This window comes from Loxodonta africana, chromosome 5 (assembly GCF_030014295.1).
Source record: "Loxodonta africana isolate mLoxAfr1 chromosome 5, mLoxAfr1.hap2, whole genome shotgun sequence".
NCBI lineage: Eukaryota > Metazoa > Chordata > Mammalia > Proboscidea > Elephantidae > Loxodonta > Loxodonta africana.
The window spans coordinates 147,816,184-147,835,751 of record NC_087346.1 but is presented as its reverse complement, the minus strand read 5'-3'; positions in this window follow the sequence as shown (position 1 = coordinate 147,835,751).

The following is a 19,568-nucleotide window of genomic DNA, read 5'->3' as shown; positions in this document are numbered from 1 at the left end:
TTGTTTCTCCAACTCATTAAAGAATGTCATTGGGATTTGGATCGGAATTGCATTAAATGTATGGATCACTTTTGGTAGAATAGACATTTTTACAATGTAAAGTCTTCCTATTCATGAGCAAGGTATGTTCTTCCACTTATTTAAGTCTCTTTTGGTTTCTTGCAGAAGTGTACTGTAGTTTTCTTTGTATAAGTCTTTTACCTCTCTGGTAAGATTTATTCCTAAGTATTTTATCTTCTTGGGGCCTACTGTAAAAGGCATTGATTTGGTGATCTCCTCTTCCATGTTCTTTTTGTTGGTGTAGAGGAATCCAGCTGATTTTTGTATGTTTATCTTGTATCCCGATACTCTGCTGAACTCTTCTATTAGTTTCAGTAGTTTTCTGGAGAATTCCGTAGGGTTTTCGTGTATAAGATCATGTCATCTGCAAATAGAGATTCTTTGACTTCTTCCTTGCCAATCTGGATGCCCTTTATTTCTTTATCTAGCCTAATTGCTCTGGCTAGGACTTCCAGCACAATGTTGAATAAGAGTGGTGATAAAGGCCATCCTTGTCTGGTTCCCGATCAAAGTGAGAATGTTTTCAGGCTCTCTCCATTTAGGATGATGTTGGCTGTTGTCTTTGTATAAAAAAAATAGATGCCCTTTATTATGTTGAGCAATTTTCCTTCTATTCCTATTTTGCTGAGAGTTTTTATCATGAATGAGTGTTGAACTTTGTCAAATGTCTTTTCTGCATCAATTGATAAAATCATGTGATTCTTGTCTTTGTTTTATTTATGTGGATTACATTCATTGTTTTTCTAATGTCGAACCACCCCTGCATAAAAAAAAAAAAACATACCTGGTATAAATCCCACTCGGTCATGGTGAATTAATTTTTTGATATGTTGTTGAATTCTATTGGCTAGAATTTTGTTGAGGATTTTTGCCATCTACATTCATGAGGGATATAGGTCTATAATTTTCTTTTCTTGTGGTGTCTTTAGCAGGTTTTGGTATCAGGGATATGGTGGCTTCATAGAATGAGTTGGGTAGTATTCCGTCCTTTTCTATGCTCTGAAATACCTTTAGTAGTAGTGGTGTTAACTCTTCTCTGAAAGTTTGGTAGAACTCTGCAGTGAAGCCATCCGGGCCAGGGTTTTTTTTCTTGGGAGTTTTTTGATTACCTTTTCAATCTCTTCTTTTGTTATGGGTCTATTTAGTTGTTCTACCTCTGTTTGTGTTAGTTTAGGTAGGTAGTGTGTTTCTAGGAATTCATCCATTTCTTCTAGGTTTTCAAATTTGTTTGAGTATAGTTTTTCATAGTAATTTGATATGATTCTTTTAATTTCAGTTGGGTCTGTGGTAATATCGCCCATCTCATTTCTTATTCGGGTTATTTGCTTCCTCTCCTATTTTTCTTTTGTCAGTTTGGCCAGTAGCTTATCAATTTTCTTGAGTTTTTCAAGAAACCAGCTTTTGTACTTGTTAATTCTTTCAATTGTTTTTCTGCTTTCTATTTCATTTAGTTCAGCTCTAATTTTTATTATTTGTTTTCTTCTGGTGCCTGTGGGTTTCTTTTGTTGCTCTCTCTATTGGTTCAAGTTGTAGGGATAATTCTTTGATTTTGGCCCTTTCTGCTTTTTGGATGTGTGCATTTATTGATATAAATTGGCCTCTGAGCACCGCTTTTGCTGTGTCCCAAAGGTTCTGATGGGAAGTGTTTTCATTCTTATTGGATTCTATGAATTTCTTTATTCCATTCTTAATGTCTTCTATAATCCAGTCTTTTTTGAGCAGGGTATTGTTCAGTTTCCAAGTGTTTGATTTCTTTTCCCTGCTTTTCCTGTTATTGATTTCCACTTTTATGGCCTTATGGTCAGGGAAGATGCTTTGTAATATTTCAATGTTTTGGATCCTACTAAGGCTTGTTTATGACCTAATATGTGGTCTATTCTAGAGAATGTTCCATGTGCACTAGAAAAGAAAATATAGTTGGTTGCTGTTGGGTGGAGTGTTCTGTATATGTCTACGAGGTCAAGTTGGTTGATTGTGGCATTTAGATCTTCCGTGTCTTTATCAAGCTTCTTTCTGGATGTCCTGTCCTTCACTGAAAGTGGTGTGTTGAAGTCTCCTACTAGTATTGTGGAGCTGTCTATCTCACTTTTCAATGCTGATAGAGTTTGTTTTATGTATCTTGCAACCCTCTCATTGGGTGCATAAATATTTAATATGGTTATATCTCCTTGGAGTATTGTCTCTTTAATCATTATATAGTGTCCTTCCTTATCTTTTATGATGGATTTAACTTTAAAGTCTATTTTGTCAGAAATTAATATTGCCACTCCTGCTCTTTTTTGATTGTTGTTTGCTTGATATATTTTTTTTTACATCCTTTGACTTTTAGGTTGTTTGTGTCTCTAAGTCTAAGGTGTGTCTCTTGTAGGCAGCATATAGATGGGTCTTGCTTTTTAATCCATTCTGACACTCTCTGTCTCTTTATTGGTGCATTTAGTCCATTTACATTCAGGGTAATTATGGGTAGGTATGAATTTTTATGAATTTAGTGCTATCATTCTGATGTCTTTTTTTGTGTGTTGACAGTTTCTTTTTCCCACTCGATTTTATGTGCTGAGTAGATTTTCTTTATATATTGTCCTTTCCTCATATTTGTTGTTGATTTTGTTTCTGCTGAGTCTCTATTTTTCCCTCATATTTTATTTTGATGAGTAGGATAGTTTGTCTCCTTTGTGGTTTCCTTATGATTTACCCCTATTTTTCTAAATTTAAAACTAACTGTTACTTCTTTGTATCGCCATATCTTCCTCTCCATATTGAAGGTGTATGATTACATTTCTTAATCCCTCTTCATTATTTTAATGTTGGTTATCTTCTTTTATATAATAACATCGCCATTACCCTGCGTTGGGCTTTTTTTTTTTAAATCTTGCTTTTTTTTTTTTTTCCTTGTCTGGGTTGACTTCTGGTTACTCTGCCCAGTGTTCTAGTCTTGTGTTGCTACCTGATATTATTGATTTTCTAACCAAAGAACTCCCTTTAGTATTTCTTGTAGTTTTGGTTTGGTTTTTATGAATTCCCTCAACTTGTGTTTATCTGGAAATGTCTTAATCTCACCTTCATATTTAAGAGACAGTTTTGATGGATATATGATTCTTGGTAGGCAATTTTTTTCCTTCGATTTTTCAAATATGTCATCCCATTGCCTTCTTGCCTGCATGGTTTCTGCTGAGTAGTCTGAGCTTATTCTTATTGGCTCTCTTTTGTAGGTGACTTTTCTTTTATCCCTTGCTGGACTTATAATTGTCTCTTTACCTTTGGTTTTGGCAAGCTTGATTATAATATGTCTTGGTGACTTTCTTTTAAGATCTACCTTAAGTGGAGGTCGATGAGCATCTTGGATAGATATCTTCTCATCTTTCACAATATCAGGGAGATTTTCTACCAACAAATCATCAACAATTTTCCCTGTATTTTCTGTTATCCCTCCCTGTTCTGGTACTCTAATCACTCATAGGTTATTTCTCTTGATATAGTCCTACGTGATTCTTATTTTTCTTCAAATATATTAGAGTCAAGTGATTTATCTTCAAGTTCAGAAATTCTAGCTTCTACTTGCTCAATTCTGCTCCTCTGACTTTCTATTGAGTTAACTAATTCTGTAATTTTATTGTTAATCTTCTAAATTTCTGATTGCTGCCTGTCTATGGATTTTTCCAGCTTATTAAACTTTTCATTATGTTCCTGAATAATCTTTCTAATTTCTTCAGTTGCTTTATCTGTGTGTTCCTTGGCTTGTTCTGCGCATTGCCTCATTTCCTTCCTGATGTCTCGAAGGGTTCCATATATTAAACTTTTGTATTCTGCATCTGGTAATTCCAGGAATGCACTTTCATCTAGAAGATCCCTGGATTCTTTGTTTTGAGAGCCTGTTGAGGTGATCATGGTCTGTTTCTTTATGTGACTTGATATTGACTGTTGTCTCTGAGCCATCTCGAAGTTATTGTATTAGTTTATGCTTGCTTACTGTGTCATAGCTGCTTGTTTTGTTTTGTTTTGGTATGCCCCTCTGGGTTGCTTGGGTGAGCTAACTTGATTATTTTCACCTTTGGAGCTCTGGTGTCCTGTCCCCAGCTGGCTAGAGCTATTATCATGTATATCAGTCTGAGTCCATTCAGTTTTCTTGTATGAATTCAGCTCAGGTTTCCAAGTAGCTGATATCAAGTGTGTGGCACGGGCTCTGTCCTACAGTCTTAGAGGTGCAGGGGTGATTGGTGTATATACCGGTTTCTCATTGCAGCAGGGGGTCATGCTCTGAACAAGGCAGGGGGCTGAGAACCAACCCCCAAGTGTCTCTGAGGAAAATGCATCTCTGTTGCCTAGAGCATGCTGGTGGGTGGGTTCTGCAGATGGACCATGGGCACCCAAAGTTTTTGGCTGTAAGGACTGGAAGGTACCAGTTATCTTAGGATCCCTCTGGCAGGGAGCTGGGTGACCTGCATGGAGCTACCAGTCCTTAGGTCCCTAATGTGGGTAGGTGAGGACATTGTTTAGTGGGCAAAGTAATGTGAAACCTCAAACACCCACCTCTCCATTGCACAGCTGAAATGGCTGGAGTTTGTCAACAAAGGCCTATTCTCCCGAAATAGGCCCACAGAGGTCCATGCAGAAGGGAAAGGTACTCAAGGTCCATGGACGGTTTGTGCCTGGACAGGAACAGCTTCTGTCCTGAGCTCCCCGGGTTAATGGAGCTAGCAATTTATCTTTTCCCTGCAGTTGCAAATTTTTTCCTTCCCCAAGGCCGCGAGGATGGCTCTAGGTGCTCGCCAGGGTCTATCTCAAGCCCAGGGATTCAGCCTCTGAAGCTGGGTTGGGGTGGGGGGAGCGTGGTAAAATATACGCAAGTACTTAGCTTTTGTGGAGAGCGTCGTTCTCCTCAGGTTCTGGAGGTGTGAGTGGGCTGTGTGGCTAGCTGCTTCTCCCTGAGGAAACTGCAGCTGAAAGCTAGTACCAGCCCACCACTGCCGCTGCCGCTGCCACTCCAGGAATGGTGCCTAAGGGCTCCCTGCGATTCAGGTCAGGTAACTCCTCTCCGCTTCTGAACGGCCTCTTCCTGCCCCTGCCCCTCAGTTCGTTGTCTAAGCTTGCCTTTGATGCTCAGGGCTCCCAGCTTGTCACAAATATACTCATTTCACTTGTTTTTTTGGGTCTTTGTTGTAAAGAGGGCTCGACGGAAGTGTCTGTTCCACCGTCTTGGCTCCACCTCTTTATGAACCAGTTTTGATCAATCTGTTTGGGGGATGGGTTTGCTGGAGTGTCTTCCATGAAGGTTCTATAACTCTTAGGCATGAACAGTAGGAAGAAATAGTCCTTCTTCTTCTACTGAAAGCAATTAAGAGGGCCCCCAGGCAAGGAAAATATCAAATTAATGAAGATAGTAAAATTGAAAGATGGAAAGAAACTGGGTATGATATGACATTGATGAGACACTGAATAATCATCTTCGGGGCCGCATGACCCATAAACATGTTGTTGTTAGGTGCCGTCATGTCAGTTTTGACTCAGTGACCCCACTTACAACAGAATGAAGTATTGCCCAATCCTGCTCCATCCTCACAACAGTAGGTATGTTTTAGCCCATTGTTGCAGCCACTGTGTAATCTATCCTATTTACGATCTTCCTCTTTTTTGCTGATCTTCTACTTTACCAATCATGTTGTCCTCCTCCAGGGACTGGTCCCTCCTGATAACACATCTAAAGTAAATGAGGCGAAATCTTGCCATCTTCATTTCTATGGAGCATTCTGGCTGTACTTCTTCCAAGACAGATTTGTTCATTCTTCTGTCAATCCATGGTACATTCAATCTTCTTTGCCAACAGCATAATTAAAATGCGTAAATTCTTCTTCAACCTTCTTTTTTCATTGTCCAGCTTCCACATGCATAGACATACTCATAGACATAAGCTAAAATATATATCCCTTGTTGTTTATGCCAGTTAAATTGAGCCTTCCATTAGTTGCAGTCAAAAGCACCATAACTGATATAAACAACTATCATAGGTTAGAATCCAAAGTAAAGTGGACATAGGTCCTGCCCTCTAGGAGACTGGATTCTTTGGAGGAGTCCACCATTTGGGTAGTAAGTGTTAAAATCAATTCCATCCTTCCAGGCTGTGGCCTAACTAAATCTATTGTATTTTTTATGGACTTTTATTACCTCTATTTTTTTTTATTATAGTCATTGAGTCCCTAAGTGTCACAAACAGTTAAGTGCTTGGCTACTAACTGAAAGGTTGGTAGCTTGAATCTATCCAGAGATGCCTCAGAAGAAATGCCTGGCATCCTGGTTCTGAAAGGTCACACCCATTGAAAACCCTATGAAGTACAGTTCTACTTTGAAACACCTGGGGTCACCATGAGTTGGAATCAACTTGATGGCAACTGTTTGGCTTGGCATTACAGCTCTTACTATAGTCTGTCTTGTTCTGATAGTGAATAAGCAATTCCTTCCACTAGAGGAGTGGAATTGAGCTATCTGAGAGCAGTATGTTGCTTTTATTTGATTTGATTGTGAGGCTAGAAATTCAATTACTTAATCACATATATTTTTTTGTGCCGCATCAAATCATTTCTGACTTATACTGACCCTATAGGACAGAGTAGAACTCCTACATAGGGCTTCCTAGACTGTAAGTCTTTAAGGGAGCAGATTGCCAGGTCTTTTCTCCTCAGTAGTTGGTAGGTTCAAACCACTGACCTTTGTGTTAGCAGCAGAGAGTTTAACCATTGTACAACCAGGGCTTTTTACATAATCGCCCTTGTGTTAGCAGCCGAGAACTTAACCATTGTGTAACCAAGGCTTTTTATATAATCGCAGCCCTGATAGTAACTCTGATCAGATGATTTAATCCTCTGGCTTTGATCATTAAAAAAAAAAAAAAATTAGGTCTACAAATATCACATATAAATATTTAATAGGGGAAAGGCTAACTACGTGGTAAATAATTGACATTTCAGCTCTTGCTTTATTTCCCTCCAAGGTCAGTGCCACAAGGTCATCTTTGAACCACTTCTTTTATTCCTCTTTATGTTTGCAAGAGGGAGCCCTGCTGGTGCAAATGGCTAAACACCAGGCTGCTCACCAAAAGTTTGGTTTTTCAAACTCACTCAGCAGCTCTGTGGGAGAAAGAGCTGGTGATCTGCTTCTGTAAAGACTACAGACTAGAAAATCCCATGAGTTTGCCAGGGTTAGGTATCAACTCGACAGCACCTAACGACATTTATAAGGCACCAGCTCTTTGATGAATGGGATTGGGCATTGTGTAGTTCATTACGAGGAATATACACTTCACTCTGTTATATTCTGTTATGGGTTTAATTGTGTTGGAATCCTAACCTGTACAACTGTGAATGTTCTATTGCTATTCATAAGGTTCTCACAGGACAATTTTTTTAGAAGTATATTTCCAGGTCCTTCTTTCTAATCTGTCTTATTCTAGAAAGTCCACTGAAACCTGACCACCGTGGGTGACCTTGCTGGTATTTGAAATACTGGTGGCATGGCTTCCAGCATCACAGCAGCATGCAAGCCACCACATTACAACAAACTAATAGATGAGTGGTGAAGGCATTGGCAACAGACAGGGCTCCAGAAATTGACGGAATACCAACTGAGATACTTCAACAAATGGATGCAACATTGGAAGCTCTCACTTGTCTATGTCAAGAAATTTGGAAGACAGCTGCCTATCCAACCAACTAAAAGAGATTAATATTTGTACCCATTCCAAAGAAAGGTGATCCAACAGAATGTGGGAATTATAGTCCAATGTCATTATTATGCAAGTAAAATTTTGCTGAAGATAACTCAAAAATGGTTGCAGCAGTACGTCTACAGGAAAATCAGAAACCCAAGCCAAATTGAGAAGAGGACATGGAATGAGGAATATCATTGCTGTTATAAGATGGATCTTGGCTGAAAGCAGAAAATACCAGAAAGATGTTTACGTGTGTTTTACTGACTATGCAAAGGCATTTGACTGTGTGGGGCATAACAAATTATGGGTAACGTTAAGAAGAATGGGAATTCCAGAACACTTAATCGTGCTCATGTGGAACATGTACATAGACTTAGAGGCAGTCATCCGAACAGAACAAGGGAATACTGCATGGTTTAAAATTAGAAAAGGTGTGAATCAGAGGTGTATACTTTCACCTTATTTATTCAATATGCAAATAATCCAAGAAGCTGGACTATGTGAAGAACAATGGGGCATCAGGATTGGAGGAATACACGTTAACAATTGCAGATGACACAACCTTGCTTGCTGAGAGTGAAGAGGACTTGAAAAACTTCACTGATAAAGATCACAGACTGTAGCCTTCAGTACGATTACACCTCAACATAAAGAAAACAAAAATCCTCACAACTGGACCAGTAAGCAACATCATGATAAATGGAGAAAAGATTGAAGTTGTCAAGGATTTCCTTTTACTTGGATCCACAGTCAACGTCCATGCAAGCAGCAGTCGAAAAATGAAGAGACAAATCTGCTGCAGAAGACCCCTTTAAAGTGTTCAAAAGTGAAGATGTCAAACTTTGAGGACTGAGGTGTGCCTGACCCAAGGCGTGGTATGTTCAATCACCTCCTACGCATGTGAAAGCTGGGCAATGAATAAGGAAGACTGAAAAAGAATTGATGTCCTTGAATTATGGTGTTGGTGAAGAATATGGAATAGAACATGGACTGCCGGGAGAACAAACAAATCTGTCTTGGAAGAAGTGTAGCTAGAATGCTTCTTAGAAGGGAGGATGGTAAGGCTCCATCTCACGTACTTTGGGCATGTTATTAGGAGAGACCAGTCCCTGGAGAAGAACATCATGCTTGGTAACGTAGAGGGTCCACAAAAAAGAGGAAGACCCTTAAAAGCTTGTGAGCAGCCACCTAAGATGTTCCACTGGTCTCATCCCTTTGGGAGCAAGGGAGAATGAAGAAAACTAAAGATACAAGGGAAAGATTAGTCTAAAGGACTAATGGACCACATCTACCACGGCCTCTACCAGACTGAGGTCCAGTACAGCTAGACGGTGCCTGGCTACCACCACTGACTGCTCTGACAGGGATCACTATAGAGGGTCCCGGACAGAGCAGGAGAAAAATGTAGAACAAAATTCTAATTCAAAAAGAAAGACCAGACTTGCTGGCCTGACAGAGACTAAGGAAACCTTGAGAGTATGGCCACCAGACACCCTTTCAGCTCAGTAATAAAGTCACTCCTGTGGTTCACCCTTCAGCCAAAGATCGAAAAGGCCCATAAAACAAAATGAGACTAAAGGGGCACACCAACCCAGGGGCAAGGACTAGAAGGCGGGACAGGAAAACCGGTAATAGGGAACCCAAGTTTGAGAAGGCAGAGTGTTGACATGTTGTGGGGTTGTTAACCAGTGTCATAAAACAACATGTGTACTAACTGTTTAATGAGAAACTAGTTTGCTCTGTAAACCTTCATTATATGTATATATATATAATGACTGAAAAAAAGAAAAAGAGGAAGACACTTGTCATGGATTTAATTATGTCCACCCAAAAATGTGTATATCAACTTGGTTAGGCCATGATTCCCAGCATTGTGTGGTTGTCCTCCATTTTGTGGTTGTAATTTTATGTTGAGAGGATTAGGATGAGACTGTAACACCATCCTTACTCAGGTCACCTCCCTGATCCAATGTAAAAAGGAATTTCCCTGGGGTGTGGCCTGCACCACCTTTTATCTCTTAAGAGATAAAAGGAAATGGAAGCAAGCAGAGAGTTGAAGACCTCATACCAAGAAAACAGCACCAAGAGCAGAGCATGTCCTTTGGACCCTGGGCCCCTGCACCTGAGAAGCTCTTCGACCAGAGGAAGATTAAGGACGAGGACCTTCTTCCAGAGCTGACAAAGAGAGAAAGACTTCCCCTGGAGCTGACACCCTGAATTTGGACTTTTAGCCTTCTTTACTGTAAAGAAATAAATTTCTCTTTGTTAAAGCCATCCACTTGTGTTTCTGTTATATCGACACTAAATGACTAAGACAACACTCAAGGAGATATATTGACACAGTGGCTGTAACAATTGGATCAAACATAACAACTATTATGAGGATGGTACAGGACTGGTCTGAGTTTTGTTCTGTTGTACATAGGGCCACTATGAGTCAGAACTGAGTCCATGGCACCTAACAACTTATCTATGGATGTAATCCTATTTGGTAATAAAGTTTTCTTTGTTACATTAATTAGGTCAAATCTGTGTGAAATATGCCCTAAGCATAATCACTTCTGAGCTATGAAAACAACAGATTTCCCAAAGAAATAAGCACACAGAAATAAGAAAATAGAAGCCATGTAAAGACCTCCAAGGAACTGAGGGAGCCAGGGTTATAAAAGTGGAAACAATAAGGATCTTCTTCCAGAGCCAACAGATAGGAAGCCTCCGCCTACATCTGGTGCCCTGAATTTGGACTTCTGGCCTCCTAAACTATGAGAGAATATATTTCTGTTCTTTAGAGCCATCACTTGTGGTATTTCTGTTACAACAACTCTAGGAAACTAAGACACATTCTTAAAGAAAGGGTACAGAATCACTAGTTGCCTTCTGTTTTATCTCCTGGCTTACTCCATCACACGCTGGTTGACATGTCTGAGTTTCAGGAAACGCTATAAGAGTGTAACACATTTACTGTTACCATCTGTTGGCACGCAAAACCCTTGAGTTTGGCTCTCATAATTAACTTTGCAGCCCAAATCTATCAAATGAAAATGGAGAACTTGGCTCCTCAGGTGTAGGAACACTTGCTGCATCTTAAATAATGGGCAGAGCAGCTAAATAAAACAAAAAGTTTATCAGCAAACCTATGTAAATATCCTACATGGCAAATGATGATCTGAACTACGAGAATATCTTCTAAGCCAAGAGACTGAATTGAAGACTTTTGCATTATGCAGTCATCATATTCATTACAAACAGGACAGTTTTTAATGTGGACGAGCTGTTTGGCTGCCCAAAGTTGATCAACATAATCAGAAAATCACCTCACTTTCTCTTAATTTGCTGTGCAAGTAATCCCACATAACCCTAACCCTGTGAGACACTTTATTATTTTTCTTTTGCAATGACTTCACCCTTTGAGCGTAAGAACATGTATTTTTGCAAAATATTTCTACTAGCATCAAAGGTATATCTTCTAATCAGTAACTGTAGTTTGAGACACTCTGCAAAGTGTGTTAAACCTATCCCCCAGCCTTCAATCTTACAGAGTCTTTTTGACATCCCCTGCTGCCGAGCTAGCATTCAGAGGCCCCAGGGAATCAACCATCAAAGTCCCTGCATCTGGAGGGGCCAGAATTTCCTCTGCATGGAGACCTAAGTCCAGGACCTTCAAGCTAATTGGATTTTCCCAACTTCCCTCAGTGTCTGGGCTAGCAAGAAAAATTGATTGGATGACACTGGAAACCAAAAGAGAGCGAAGGATCACTCAGACCCAAGCCTTTTTTTCTCCTAGTGTAAATTCTGATGCTGTCCTTTGAACTTGATATATGAGCTTGGTCTCCCCAGCTTTCACCCTGGTACTCTCTAAAGACTCTGGCAAGGTTTGCCGTTTGATGCTCCTACTCCTGTTTCCTTCAGGTATGAGAGACTACCTTTACTCTTGCCTTAGGATGAGGGATAAATTGCTGGAGAAGGACATCACCATCACGTTTGATAAAGTAAAGAGTCAGTGAAAAAGAAGGAGACCTTCAGTGAGATGGATTGACACAAAGTCTGGAACAATGAGCTCAAACATAGCAACAATTGTGAGGATAGTGCAGGAGAGGGCAATGTTTTGTTCTGTTATACCTAAGGTCTCTACAAGCCGGAGCCAACTTGATGGCACGTAGCAACAAGTCCCCCCAAAGGGAAAATTAAAATGGAAAGAGAATTGGTAAAAAAGGAAAAAAGAAGGATAATGGGAAATTACCTAGAGTAGAGGCGAATTGTCTTCGTGCTCCTATTATTGGATATCATCTCCACGGGAGTAGATTGGTCAGTCTGCTTTGGTCAGGCCACTTATGTGAATAGGCGGTAGTAGATATCAGAATAGAAAAGGTCAGAAAAAGTAGTTACTCATTTTGCAAAATTAGTCTTAATCCTCTTTGCCTGCTCCCCTAGCCTTTCTTCAAGACTTTTCTCATTGCCACCTCCTTGTTACAAGCCAAGCTGTATCTCTTAGAGACCTTAGGGGTACTGTTGGTTTGTGGTTGGGTGCTCATACTTCACCATTTGGAATGAAGGGGCATGGAGAACAAGCGGTGTAGTTTTTCCTATTTGGGGGGCCAGGGCTAGATTATAAATCCTACCTAAGGCAACCAAGAATAAAATGAAAGAAAGGATCAGTTGAAGGCAAAGTCCTTAGACTATGTAACAAAAATTAATGACCAGTATCAAGTTCAAATAACAGCATTGTTTGGGTTTTATCTATTGCTGCATAACAAACTGCACCAAACTTAGTGGCTTAAACCACAATAATCACTTATTTACCTCCTGGGTCAACAATTTTGGAAGGCTCACGTGGTATGACAGGAGCTAGAGGTTCTACTTCCAAGTAGTATATGAATGTGGCTGAGAAGTTAGTGATGGCTATTAGTTTTTCTTTTTTTTTTTTTTTTTAACACAAATTGACCTCTCCCTGGGAAAACTTGAGCCTCATAGCATGGTGGCTAAGCTCTAATAGTGAACGTACCAAAAGACAAAAAGTAGAAACTGACAGTTCTTCTGGCTTAGGCACAGAAATTGATATGACATCATTTCCTCTGTATTCTATCAGTCAGAAATAAAATGCCCAGATTCAAAGCGAGGGAACATAAACTCCACTTCTTGAGGAGAGGAGCATCAAAGAATTTTGAGGCCATGTGTGAAAACCATCACAAACACTGAAGCTGAGAGACAGAGTCAAGGATGCAGCATTTTGGATATGCCTTGAAAAAAAATGATAGCTAATATTCATTGGGTGGTCCAAATGTGCTCAGCTGCCAACAGAAATGTTGATGGTTTGAATCCACCCAGAGGTGTCCTGGAAGAATGGTCTAGTGATCTACTTCTGAAAAATTAACCATTCAAAACCCTGTGGAGCAAAGTTCTACTCTGACATACATGGGGTAGCCATGAGTCAAATCCACTTAACAACAACTTTTTTTTTTTTTTTAACCTTTGTCGAGTACTTAGCATGCCGTAGGCTCTGTACTAAAAGTTTAAGTGCAATATTTCTTTTGGCTTTTATGACAAAACCAAACTCATTGAGTTAGAGTCAATTCCGACTCATGATGACCCTATAGAATAGAGTAGACCTGCCTTGTAGGGTTTCCAAGGTGGTAAATCTTTAGAGAAGTAGACTGCCACATCTTTTTCCCATGGAGCTGTTTGTGGATTCACACTGCCGACCATTCGGTTAGCAGTCAAGCATTTAACCACAGCACCACCAGGGCTCCTTGATTACCATGATAATACTATAAGAAAGATGCTGTTACTATTACTCCCAGTTTAGAAACAGAAAGATTAAGCAAGTTGTCCAGGATCACGCAGCTCAGTAATTGCCAGACTGTCACTTGAAACCAGAGTATCTGACTTTAAGGGTCTGCTAGGATAGACAGAGTCGGAATTTCTATGCTGGAGGTAACTCTGATATGAAGTCTTCAAACATGCACCTACAGGTTATCAAGCTTCTCTTCTAAAACACGCCACCAGATCTGTTGCTTTAAAAAGGAAATGTAACCCAGTTTCCCTTTTTTTATTTCTCCATAAAGGATAAGAATTAAATCTAGGAAGTGCTACAAAGTATCTATAGATTTAAAGAGGACAGATACAGTCCAGATGAAAAAGTTTGTTACTTTGCAAATAAACTCAAATACATGGAGTTTATAGGCACTAGTAGGAGAATAAATCAATTTAACTCTGTATCTCATCATTCTTTACAGGTTTGTAACAAGGTGTACTTTGTTAGATTTTAATCTGCCTACATTTGAGACAGCAAACTCTCCACAATCATCTCTTTTAATGGCATTGCAATTTATAGACAGTAACTAATTTCAAACTTCATAGCACTTGGCTTTTATGATTATTTCAAATCATTTAAATGCAAATGAATTTCCAGAGAGAGAAAACATCAAATGCCCTTGAGTGGCAACATGTAATAGAACCGTGCGTGGAAGCCACCATAGGAATCTGAAGCAGCCGGATAAGGTTGGATGGTAAGGCTGTATAAAATTGTTTGCCTAAATCCGATTTGCATTTTATTCCACATTATATTCTATTTACCCTCTCTTTTTTTTATTTTAATATGACTTACTTATTTAATCCTCTTCTGAAATCCAATCCTCTCCTCATTGCAAACATACGATTCAAGTTAGGAAAAGGAGGAATGGTAAAACAACATTCCAAAGCAGTAATCGTAGACTCCCAGGTACCCCTTGCTTCTCCACACCTCTTTGCAGTTAATGACATTCTGCATGATGCAGCCCCAAACATTCACGCATGCATTAAATTGCTCTTCTTTCAGGCTGAGATTGTGTTCGCCTGCTGATCAAGTAATATTTTCTAAATAGATTTGCTAAGGAACAATGCACATACAGTATCAGGACAGAGAAGGCTGGCCCCAATATGAACTCATTCTAGCTTGATGGTTTACAAAAGCATCAGAACTATCATGGCAGAGTCCATTTAGAGAAAAGCTGTGAATGGTGATATGCTCTTCACAGATGAGGAAAGACGATACTCTATCCCTTCGCTCTACCTACTAAATATGGGGGCTGTGGTGGTTCAGTGGTTGAATTTTTGTCTTCTAGGAGAGAGATCTGGGTTTGATTTCCAACCAAGGCACCTTATGAGCAGCCACCACCCGTCTGTCAGTGGAGGTATGTGTTACTGTGATGCCGATCAGGTTTCAATGGTGCTTTCAGACTAAGATGGGCTACAAAGAAAGGCCTAGTGATCTACTTCTGAAAATCAGCCAGTGAAAACTGTATGGATCACAACAGTCCCATCAGCAAACCAATAATGGGGGTGGTGTAGTAGCTGGTAACACTTCTTTCCATTTTGCATGGGGTCACCATGAGTTGGAGGCCAACTTGACATCAGCTAAGATCAACAACAACCTACCATGTGCTAAGCCCTGGGTTAGGCATTGAGGGTACAAGCATAAGTAGTACAACCGCTGGTCTCTTAATTCACAATATAATGGAGGAGAAAGATGTGATTAAACAGCTGTATATCAAGAGCAATGCCATCCCTGAGCCTTAAAGGATGTGTAAGGAAAGGAGTGGGCGGGTGATGTGGCAGGTATTCCAGAGAACAACATTACTGAGGTGTCTGATTTCACTCCCAGTCCTTGTGTCTTCCCTTTCACAATATTCATTTCATCCAATTTTTAATCATTTTTAATTAATGGTCTTCCTCCTCAGCTGAAGACCCATACAGATAAGAACTATATCTACCCTGTTCAATGTTGTAACTTGAAGCTTAGCACAGGACCCCGTGCATAGTAAGAACTCCAAAAATATTTGAACCAAAACTGAGTGCTCCTTTCCAAAAATGTAATCACCATCCTCTGAATTGGTTTCCACAGCAGCCATGTGGTCTCCCTATGTAGCCCTTTCCTGTCATACTCATTCCCAATTCCCACATCTGCCAGTTCTAGTCTTTGTGTTTGGACCTTCGGTTCCACCATGTGGTCGTTCAAGACCTAGTTCAAAGGGGAAATTGTTTAGGAAGAATTGAGTTTTTTCATAGTAATGGGAAATTTGGCAGTGTGTATGGGTGATGGTTATACAACATAGTGTATGTAAGTGGTATTACTGAATTGTACACATGAAAAAATGTTGACTTGGCAAGTTCTGTGTAATCTGTATTTTTGCAACAATAAAATACACACTTCGCTTTCATCATGAGAACTTACTAAATAGTGCCGCCTCATAATGATCTCTTTAATTCTGAAATTATAAAACATGAGTTTCAATTTCATGCATTTCAGCATAAAATTAGTGTAGTGTCCTCAATGTCGTGGAGTGTTTGCATGTGTGTTTTGTGCATGTTGTGTGTGCAGCATAGAACTCCTTATGAAGCTCCTTAAGGGTAAAGACCATGTCGTCTATGTCATGTTCTCCTCTTTGCAGAACACAGTGCCAATGTTAATGAACAGAATAGCCAAGCTTAAAGGGCCTTTTAGATGATCTGAACGCTAGACATTGTTCTTCATTCTCTAGAAATAACTGAATGTCAAAGGCATGAGATGCCCCACCCAATGTCTCACAGCAGGTGGGCAGAGCAAGACACACAATTCCATTCTCCCACTTGTAGTCAACTCTTGTTTCCACTCTTACATGTTGCTGCTCTTAGATGTGTAATGATGGATTATATGAAAGATCAGAAGCTGAGCCACTCAAAACCCATAGGTTGTAGTCTTGCCCTGCAGGATCACGTACTTCCCTGATCTCACCCTCCATTATTGCACCTCCAAAATGAAGTCTGCATGAAGTGACTTTCTCAATTCCCTCAAAACTCAGAAGTTCACATTTCCATTTTCTAAGTCAATGATTTCTGCTGCCTGAGGGAAAAGAAGAACAGATTCTGAATTTTGAAATTGAACACTGTGCTTTGTGACATAATAAGCTTCTAACCCTCATATTATAACATAATTACCTTTTTACATTAACTAGTGCCACAGAAATGAACCTGACATGTAACAGAGTATGTAGATGTCACTCCCAACCTTTGCTAGGAATCTCAGACTCCAATTAGAGAGACAGACAAATGAGACCAAAATTACAGGGAGAAAAATGAGTCATCTTCTGAAGGACCACAAAGCACAGGTTGGTTCACTGAGTGCTGTATGGCTATGAACACAAACTCCATCCACTAATTTGACAAAAGTTTCAGAAGAGTCTTCAGAGTAGTATTTGGACAGTTTGTGAAAGAAAGGTTAGTTGGTTATCGAAAGTGATTCATTTAGGGCCACAGGGCATGAGGATGGTGCAGAATAACAGTTAAGTGCAAAGACTTCGGAGTCCAAGGGATCTGAGTTTAAATACAGACTGTAAAACTTCTATGTGGAACCAGAAACAAATTGTTTAACATCTATAAACCTCAATGCAATCATCTTCAGATAATGACACATGAAAAAACTTATATCAAGTGCTTTGTGTGTGGCTTCAGTGATACAATTTGTGCAGCTCCCAGGGCATAGCAAGTGCTCAGTTAGGTTAATACAACAGGAGATCGAAATTTGCTAAACTGAATTCGTACAGGTTTAGAAAGATATACTGCCAAACAGTTACCTTAAATCTTTTCTGGATGTCAGCAATTATAAATAAGCAAAGAAGACTGGAAATAGAACGGAAAAAGGAAAGTAATTATCACTAATATTTGCAAAATGTTCACAAAATTCTCTTCTGTGCATTATCTCATTGCATAGTCTTGGAAATTGTTGAAGTGGCAGTGAAGGGATTAAGATTTCAATATCATAGATGAGGAAATTAAGTGACTTGTTTATAGCCACCTACTTATACTGAGAAGTGAGTTTGGTTTCTCAAACCCATGTGTTCTAATCCTCCAAATCTCTTCCAAAGCAAACACTTTCAAAGTCTGTGTCAGGAAGCTTTCAAATAAAAATCAAGGATTTGATTTCAATATGATGCCAGGAGGGGTTACATGGAAGACCTACAAGACAAGGGATGATGGGAATACAGAAAGTGGTAAGTGTGGGGGCAAGTTGACACAATCTATGGGTCTAGATGAGAGACAAGAAGAGAATGGCGAAGGAAGAAGTTTCAAGGAAGTTCTAGTCCGTAGGAAAAAATGCTTGATTTTGGTTTCAGCGTGTTAACTGGGACTTCTAATTCTCATTCTGGAGCATGGGTAAATAGATGTGGACACCTGCTCAGTACCTACCCAGGAAAAATTTTCTTATCTTGACTTGGTATATAGGAGAGTCCAAATTTTCTGCCTCTATCTCATAGTATATCCTAGTATGAGACATACATTTTTCAGAAGCTGGAGGTAAGTAAATGAAAGACAAAAGCTGCCATAGAGTAGTCAGGACCTATCAGTGGAGTCAAATTAAAAAAAAAAAAAAAAAGCAACTCTATTAAAATGGTCCATTGCCCACCTTTCATTTTGTCATACTGGGTTGGCTTGTGTGTTGCTATGATGCTGGAAGCTATGTCACTAGTATTTCAAATACCAGCAAGGTCACTCATGGTGGACAGGTTTCCGTGGAGCTTCCAGACTAAGACAGACTAGAAAGAAAGGCCTGTGATCTACTTCTAAAACTTAGCCAATGGAACCTTATGGATGACAACAGATTATTACCTGACTTGCTTGCTTTGGACACATTGGGACAGACAAATTGCTGGAGGCGGACATCATGTTTGGTGAAGTAGAGGATCAAAGAGGGTGAGGGCCAGTCAGTGAGATGGATTGGCACAATAGCTGCAATGATGGACAGTAACATGCCGACTATTGTGAGGATGACGCAGGACCAGGCAAAGTTTTGATTTGTTGTACATAAGGTTATTGTGAGTCAAAGTGGACTCAATGACAACTAACAGCAACAAAGATAAAATGGTAAAAGACTATAATAAAGAAAAGCACAGAGTTTTCTGAGAGCAGAGTAGAAAAGTCTGCACAGGGAGAGGGACCAAGGAAACCTTCCTAGGGGAGATGATGAACCCCAAAGGATGAACACAATTTCAACCGGGATGGTGGAGAGACTGAAATAAAGGAGATGTGGGAAGGAAGAGTGCTCTAAGTTCCAGGCAGAATGAGCAGCATGTGCAAGAGCATTGACGTGTTAGGGTGGGTTTATCAAGGTTCTCCATCTCTGTCCTTGAGCTGCATCAGGAAAGTCACTTACGCAGAGATATTGTTTCTGGTCCACTCTCTCCTCCTTCTAAAGATAGGTTTTCCATTCTTGGTGAGAAACAGCTGCTGCATTTTGTACCACATGCCCTGACCTCAGCTAGCCACAGTCAACTAGACCAGGATAGACATCTGACTCGTGGATAAACTAATCAGCGGCATCTGAATTGTGGTCTACGGACTAGAATAAAAAGATGATCCAATCAAATGCCTCACTCATTCATTTAAAATAGGACAATAGAGGGACCAAGGAAATAAGTAATATAAACAGAAGCCAAAAGAATGCATCTAGTCAAAGATGCGGATGCGGGGTGGGTAACCAAAGCTCTAGGCAAGATTAAGTTAGCAGAGAGAGATTGGCAATCAAAGAAAACTAACTAATACAGAGATAACAGTGACCATATAAATCAAGTGAGATGCCAAAATTTCATATGAGAGAGAATAGAGATCCATGTCCTCTTGGCCCCGTGCATTATCTTCATACTGCATGCTGTTAAATATACAGTCAAACAGAGTGAAAATAACTTCAGAAAATTCTGAGTAATCATTCTTGGCAGGTGTCTAACTACCACTCTTATCTGGGAACTAGACTAATTCATCTCAAAAGAGCGCTCATTGAGTCCTAAGTTCAATGCTTAGG